Source organism: Ambystoma mexicanum, chromosome 13, assembly GCF_040938575.1.
Source record: "Ambystoma mexicanum isolate Mex_15411 chromosome 13, UKY_AmexF1_1, whole genome shotgun sequence".
In the NCBI taxonomy this organism is placed as follows: Eukaryota; Metazoa; Chordata; class Amphibia; order Caudata; family Ambystomatidae; genus Ambystoma; species Ambystoma mexicanum.
This window is the reverse complement of record NC_090938.1, coordinates 631977291-631985479: the sequence shown is the minus strand read 5'-3', so window position 1 is coordinate 631985479 and position 8189 is coordinate 631977291. Positions and strand designations below refer to the sequence as shown.

Genomic DNA, 8189 nt, shown 5'->3' with positions numbered 1-8189 from the left:
ATCATCAGACATTGTTTGTGCAGGCAAAAAGAATGTATTCCCAGGAGGAGTAAGGGGTGTGACCACATGGGTTATATCAAAGGGGGCCTGGTTATTTGCATCGTCAAAAAAGGTTAAAAGTGAAATCACATTCCTAATCCCCCGAAAAGGTGCTGCCTTCCTGTGCATCATCAGAAGAACTGCTGGCACCGCATGCTGTTAATCACTAGAGATGGGTATTCATGATTGGTACAATTCTTTTTTCTGTGATATAAATCCAGGCACTAAATGATTACCATGGACCCAACAAGATAAAAATGCTGATCACAGGAAGAAGAAATACATATCCGCCCAGAAGGTGGAATTGAACCACCCTGTTGCTAAACAGCTACAGATTTGAAGCCTGCACCCCAGACCACTGAGGTTCATCCGGGCAGTGGTGAAGCAGAGCAGCAGAACAGCATCAAATATATGTCACCTGAAAACAGTATCTCTCACTAATAGAGTAGGAAAGAAGCCGTTTGAACTGAATTAAACTGAGTTTCTGCTTCAGGTTTCGGACATCCATTATTGATAACCTTAACAGTCCTGCTTTTAGAGAAAAAAATCAAGGAAAACGACGCCACTACTTGTATGTAAATCACTGCATGGGCTTCTGGGTAACTTGGAAGGAGCTGCAGCTTTCTTTTATAATGTGGTCAAAGTACAGGCAATGCGTTCTTCACATGTGGCGATGCTGGCAGCGCCTTGAAATCCCTGATGCTGATCTGTGGAATTATCTATGAACTGATTTATGTTTAGTATTAGTAGAGCGCAGAGTTCACCACCAGGGTGGCCTCTTGGCACTTTGAGTGTATTGTACATAATGCATTTACAGGAATTATAACGTGTACACCTATCTGGGGAGCAGTAGTGGCTGCACAGGGGCGGGGGAGGTTGACAATCGCATGATCATTAGAGGAGGGGGAGCAGACTGGAAAAATCAGGGGAACAGGGCTGGGGTTCCCCATTCAGTGGCAGCTATCTGCTGTTTTTGCTCTTTAAGTGCACACGCATCACGTTCTCCTCACTGTTTTTTTCAGCATTTTTTACTAGAAATGGTGAGCACAGGATAATAATAATTTCTTCTTTGTGTCGCTCTTTAGCCAAAAGCGCTTCACAGAGATCAAGTTTATAAAATTATTTTTGCCCAATCGAAATTCATGTTCATTTTATCGACCTCGGAATGATGAGAGGCGGAGCTGACTTTCCTGGGATTCATACCAGTTTCCTGCAAATTGCAGCAGCGAGCGCTCAACCTGCTGAGCTATTTTACCAGCTGCCCAGTACATGGGGAACGGTAGTGATATTACCGCTAAAACACCAGAGGTGGTGGAAGGAAGAATGAGAGGCAAGTGGGCAATGTGGGGCAAGGCTGTGAATATACATTATCCCGTTAGATTCCACACACACCCGGCTGAGTGTCCTCACGCCACCGCTGTGGGTGCTGCTGGGGTGGAAGGGTGAACACCTGCTGGGGATCTTCAGTGGAGTGCAGAGCTGCATTGAGGGGGTGCAGGAAGTCAACTGCCCTCAGGGTAAAGGGGTTCCTTCCACTTGAGAGCAAAGCAAAGGGCCTACAACTGGAAGCCGTGCAAGGTGATACTGGAGTTTTGAGGCAATGCTGACTTTGAGAGGAGGAGATGATGAATGGTGGTCTATGGTGAGGTGGCTTAGGCTAGCTAGCAGGACTAGCAATGCTGTCCTTGAGAGGGGAGGTGATGAATGGTGTTCTGTGGTGAGGCGCTTAGGCTAGCTAGCAGGGCTAGCAATGCTGACTTTGAGAGGGGAGGTGATGAATGGTGGTCTCTGGTGAGGTGGCTTACGCTAGCTAGCAGGGCTAGCAATGCTGACCTTGAGAGGAGAGGTGATGAATGGTGGTCTGTGCTGTGGCACATAGGCTAGCTAGCAGGGCTAGCAATGCTGACTTTGAGAGGGGAGGTGATGAATGGTGGTCTGTGGTGAGGTGTCAGGCTAGCTAGCAGGGCTAGCAATGCTGACTTTGAGCGTGGAGATGATGAATGGTGGTCTATGGTGAGGTGGGCTGCTGACTTTGAGAGGGGAGATGATGAATGGTGGTCTATGGTGAGATGGCTTAGGCTAGCTAGCAAGGCTAGCACTGCTGATTTGAGCGTGGAGATGATGCATGGTGGTCTATGGTGAGGTGGCTTAGGCTAGCTAGCAGGGCTAGCAATGCTGACTTTGAGAGAGGAGATGATGAATGATGGTCTGTGGTGAGGTGGATTAGGCTAGCTAGCAGGGCTAGCACTTCTGACTTTCAGAGGGGAGATGATGAATGGTGGCCTATGGTGAGGTGGCTTAGGCTAGCTAGCAGGGCTAGCAATGCTGACTTTGAGGGTGGAGATGATGAATGGTGGTCTATGGTGAGATGGTTTAGGCTAGTTAGCAGGGCTAGCAATGCTTACTTTGAGAGGGGAGGTGATGAATGGTGGTATGTAGTGGGGTGGCTTAGGCTTGCTAGCAGGGCTAGCAATGCTGACGTCGAGAGGGTAGATGATGGATGGTGGTCTATGGTGAGATGGCTTAGGCTAGGTAGCAGGGCTAGCAATGCTGACTTTGAGAGGGGAGATGATGAATGGTGGTCTATTGTGAGATGGCTTAGGTTAGCCATCAGGGCTAGCAATGCTGACTTTGAGGGTGGAGAGGATGAATGGTGGTCTGTGGTGAGATGGCTTAGGCTAGCTAGTAGAACTAGCAATGCTGACGTTGAGGGTGGAGATGATGAATGGTGGTCTATAGCCAGATGGCTTACGCTAGTTAGCAGGGCTAGCAATGCTGACTTTGAGAGGGAAGATGATGAATGGTGGTCTATGGACAGATTGCTTAATCTAGTTAGCATGGCTAGCAGTGCTGACTTTGAGAGGGGAGATGATGAATGGTGGTCTATAGAGAGGTGGCTTAGGCTAGCTAGCAGGGCTAGCAATGCTGACTTTGAGAGGGGAGGTGATGAATGGTGGTCTGTGGTGAGGTGGCTTACTCTAGCTAGCAGGGCTAGCAATGCTGACCTTGAGAGGCGAGGTGATGAATGGTGGTCTGTGGCGAGGCACTTAGGCTAGCTAGCAGGGCTAGCAATGCTGACTTTGAGAGGGGAGGTGATGAATACTGGTCTGTGGTGAGGTGTCTTAGGCTAGCTAGCAGGGCTAGCAATGCTGAATTTGAGCATGGAGATGATGAATGGTGGTCTATGGTGAGGTGGCCTGCTGACTTTGAGAGGGGAGATGATGAATGGTGGTCTATGGTGAGATGGCTTAGGATAACTAGCAGGGCTAGCACTGCTGATTTGAGCGTGGAGATGATGCCTGGTGGTCTATGGTGAGGTGGCTTAGGCTAGCTAGCAGGGCTAGCAATGCTTATTTTGAGAGGGGAGATGACAAATGGTGGTCTGTGGTGAGGCGGCTCATGCTAGCTAGCAGGGCTACCAATTGTGACTTTGAGAGGGGAGATGATGAATGGTGGTCTATGGTGAGGTGGCTTAGGCTAGCTAGCAGGGCTAGCAATGCTGACTTTGAGGATGGAGATGATGAATGGTGGTCTATGGTGAGATGGCTTAGGTTAGCCATCAGGGCTAGCAATGCTGACTTTGAGGGTGGAGAGGATGAATGGTGGTCTGCGGTGAGATGGCTTAGGCTAGCTAGTAGGACTAGCAATGCTGACGTTGAGGGTGGAGATGAAAGGTGGTCTTTGGTGAGGTGGCTTAGGCTAGTTAACAGGGCTAGCAATGCTTACTTTGAGAGGGGAGGTGATGAATGGTGGTCTGTTGAGGGGTGGTTTAGGCTTAGGCTTGCTAGCAGGGCGAGCAATGCTGACTTCGAGAGTGTAGATGATGAATGGTGGTCTATAGTGAGGTGGCTTAGGCTAGCTAGCAGGGCTAGCAACGCTGACTTTGAGGGTGGAGATTATTAATGGTGGTCTATGGTGAGCCCATGCAGTATCATCAGACATTGTTTGTGTATGCAAAAAGAATGTATTCCCAGGAGGAATAACGGGAGTGACCACATAGGTTATATCAAAGGGGGCCTGGTTATTTGCATCGTCAAAAAAGGTTAAAAGTGAAATCACATTCCTAATCCCCCGAAAAGGTGCTGCTTTCCTGTGCATCATCAGAAGAACTGCTGGCACTGCATGCTGTTAATCACTAGAGATGGGTATTTCTGATTGGTACAATTCTTTTTTCTGTGATATAAATCCAGGCACTAAATGATTACCATGGACCCAAGATAAAATGCTGATCACAGGAAAAAGAAATACATATCCGCCCAGAAGGTGGAATTGAACCAAAAATGCTGATCACAGGAAAAAGAAATACATATCCGCCCAGAAGGTGGAATTGAACCACTCTGTCTCTAAACAGCTACAGGTTTGAAGTCTGCACCCCAGACCACTGAGGCTCATCCGGGAAGTGGTGGAGCAGAACAGCACCATATATATGTCACCTGAAAACAGTATCTCTCACTAATAGAGTGGGAAAGAAGCCTTTTGAACAGAATTAAACTGAGTTTCTGCTTCAGGTTTGGGACATCCATTATTTATAACCTTAACTGTCCTGCTTTGTGAGAAAAAAATCAAGGAAAACGACGCCACTACTTGTATGTAAATCACTGCATGGACTTCTGGGTAACTTGGAAGGAGCTGCAGCTTCCTTGTATAATGTGGTCAAAGTACAGGCAATACGTTCTTCACATGTGGCAATGCTGGCAACGCCTTGAAATCCCTGATGCTGATCCGTGGAATTATCTATGAACTGATTTATGTTTAGTATTAGTAGAGCACAGAGTTCACCACCAGGGTGGCCTCTTGGCACTTTGAGTGTATTGTACATAATGCATTTACAGGAATTATAACGTGTACACCTATCTGGGGAGCAGTAGAGGCTGTACTAGGGTGGGGGAGGTTGACAATCGCATGATCATTAGAGGAGGGGGAGCAGACTGGAGAAATCAGGGGAGCAGGGCTGGGGCTCCCCATTCAGTGGCAGCTATCTGCTGTTTTTGCTCTTTAAGTGCACACGCATCACGTTCTCCTCAATGGTTTTTTTCAGCATTTTTTACTAGAAATGGTGAGCACAGGGTAATAGTAATTTCTTCTTTGTATCGCTCTTTAGCCAAAAGCGCTTTACAGAGATCAAGTTTATAAAATGATTTTTTCCCAATCGAAATTCGTGTTCATTTTATCGACCTCGGAATGATGAGAGGCGGAGCTGACCTTCCTGGGATTCACAGCAGCTTCTTGCAAATTGCAGCAGCGAGCGCTCAACCTGCTGAGCTATCTTACCAGCTGCCCAGTACATGGGGAACGGTAGTGATATTACCGCTAAAACACTAGAGGTGGTGGAAGGAAGAATGAGAGGCAAGTGGGCAATGTGGGGCAAGGCTGTGAATATACATTATCCCGTTAGATTCCACACACACCCGGCTGAGTGTCCTCGCGCCACCGCGGTGGGTGCTGCTGGGGTGGAAGGGTGAACACCTGCTGGGGATCTTCAGTAGAGTGCAGAGCTGCATTGAGGAGGTGCAGCAAGTCAAATGCCCTCAGGGTAAAGGGGTTCCTTCCACTTGACAGCAAAGCAAAGGGCCTACATCTGGAAGCCGTGCAAGGCGATACTGGAGTTTTGAGGTAATGCTGACTTTGAGAGGGGGAGATGATGAATGGTGGTCTATGGTGAGGTGGTTTAGGCTAGCTAGCAGGGCTAGCAATGCAGACCTTGAGAGGGGAGGTGATGAATGGTGGTCTGTGGAGTGGCACTTAGGCTACCTAGCAGGGCCAACAATGCTGACTTTGAGAGGGGAGGTGATGAATGGTGGTCTGTGGTGAGGTGGCTTAGGCTAGCTAGCAGGCCTAGCAATGCTGACTTTAAGCGTGGAGATGATGAATGGTGGTCTATGCTGAGGTGGCCTGCTGACTTTGAGAGGGGAGATGATGAATGGTGGTCTATGGTGAGATGGCTTAGGCTAGCTAGCAGGGCTAGCAATGCTGACTTTGAGAGAGGAGATGATGAATGATGGTCTGTGGTGAGGCGGATTAGGCTAACTAGCAGGGCTAGCAATTCTGACTTTGAGAGGGGAGATGATGAATGGTGGCCTATAATGAGGTGGCTTAGGCTAGCTAGCAGGGCTTGCAATGCTGACTTTGAGGGTGGGGATGATGAATGCTGGTCTATGGTGAGATGGCTTAGGCTAGTTAGCAGGGCTAGCAATGCTTACTTTGAGAAGGGAGAACACGAATAGTGGTCTGTGGTGAGGCAGCTTAGGCTAGCTAGCAGGACTAGCAATGCTTACTTTGAGAGGGGAGGTGATGAATGGTGGTCTGTAGTGGGGTGGCTTAGGCTTGCTAGCAGGCCTAGCAATGCTGACTTTGAGAGGGGAGATGATGAATGGTGGTCTATGGTGAGATGGCTTAGGTTAGCCATCAGAGCTAGCAATGCTGACTTTGAGGGTGGAGAGGATGAATGGTGGTCTGTGGTGGGATGGCTTAGGCTAGCTAGTAGGACTAGCAATGCTGACGTTGAGGGTGGAGATGAAAGGTGGTCTTTTGTGAGGTGGCTTAGGCTAGTTAACAGGGCTAGCAATGCTTACTTTGAGAGGGGAGGTGATGAATGGTGGTCTGTAGTGGGGTGGCTTAGGCTAGCTAGCAGGGCTAGCAATGCTGACTTCAAGAGTGTAGATGATGAATGGTGGTCTATGGTGAGATGGCTTAGGCTAGCTAGCAGGGCTAGCAATGCTGACTTTGAGAGGGGAGATGATGAATGGTGGTCTATGGTGAGATGACTTAGGCTAGCTAGGAGGGCTAGCAACGCTGACTTTGAGGGAGGAGAGGATGAATGGTGGTCTGTGGTGAGATGGCTTAGGCTAGCTAGTAGGACTAGCAATACTGATGTTGAGGTTGGAGTTGAATGGTGGTCTGTGGTGAGGTGGCTTAGGCTAGCTAGTAGGACTAGCAATGCTGACGTTGAGGGTGGAGATGAAAGATGGTCTTTTTTGAGGTGGCTTAGGCTAGCTAGCAGGGCTAGAAATGCTGACTTTGAGAGGGGAGATGAGGAATGGTGGTCTATGGTGAGATGGCTTAGGCCAGCTAGCAGGGCTAGCAATGCTGACTTTGAGAGGGGAGATGATGAATGGTGGTCTATGGTGAGATGGCTTAGGTTAGCCTTCAGGGCTAGCAATGCTGACTTTGAGGGTGAAGAGGATGAATGGTGGTCTGTGGTGAGATGGATTATGCTAGCTAGTAGGACTAGCAATGCTGACGTTGAGGGTGGAGATGAAAGGTGGTCTTTTGTGAGGTGGCTTAGGCTAGTTAACAGGGCCTGCAATGCTTACTTTGAGAGGGGAGGTGATGAATGGTGGTCTGTAGTGGGGTGGCTTAGGCTATCTAGCAGGGCTAGCAAAGCTGACTTCGAGAGTGTAGATGATGAATGGTGGTCTATGGTGAGATGGCTTAGGCTAGCTAGCAGGGCTAGCAATGCTGACTTTGAGAAGGGAGATGATTAATGGTGGTCTATGATGAGATGACTTAGGCTAGCTAGGAGGGCTAGCAACGCTGACTTTGAGGGCAGAGAGGATGAATGGTGGTCTGTGGTGAGATGACTTAGGCTAGCTAGCAGGGCTAGCAATGCTGACTTTGAGAGGGGAGATGACGAATGGTGGTCTATAGCCAGGTGGCTTATGCTAGTTAGCAGGGCTAGAAATGCTGACTTTGAGAGGGGAGATGATGAATGGTGGTCAATGGTCAGATGGCTTAATCTAGTTAGCATTGCTAGCAATGCTGACTTTTAGAGGGGAGATGATGAATGGTAGTCTATAGTGAGGTGGCTTAGGCTAGCTAGCAGGGCTAGCAATGCTGACTTTGAGAGGGGAGGTGATGAATGGTGGTCTGTGGTGAGGCGGCTTACGCTAGCTAGCAGAGCTAGCAATGCTGACCTTGAGAGGGGAGGTGATGAATGGTGGTCTGTGGTGAGGCGGCTTAGGCTAGCTAGCAGGGCTAGCAATTGTGACTTTGAGAGGGGAGAGGATGAATGGTGGTCTATGGTGAGGTGGCTTAGGATAGCTAGCAGGGCTAGCAATGCTTACTTTGAGAGGGGAGGTGATGAATGGTGGTCTATGGTGAGATGGCTTAGGCTAGTTAGCAGGGCTATCAATGCTGACTTTGAGGGTGGA

The 8189-nt window shown here is 48.8% G+C and overlaps 2 non-coding genes across 2 annotated transcripts; both read right to left on the bottom strand.

Annotated features, from left to right (window-relative positions):
* Positions 1-327: 327 nt before the first annotated feature.
* Positions 328-414, bottom strand: TRNASTOP-UCA (transfer RNA opal suppressor (anticodon UCA)). The gene has a single exon. It is a non-coding gene; the product is annotated as a tRNA-Sec (tRNA).
* A 3936-nt stretch (positions 415-4350) lies between these two features.
* Positions 4351-4437, bottom strand: TRNASTOP-UCA (transfer RNA opal suppressor (anticodon UCA)). The gene has a single exon. It is a non-coding gene; the product is annotated as a tRNA-Sec (tRNA).
* Between the last annotated feature and the right edge of the window lie 3752 nt (positions 4438-8189).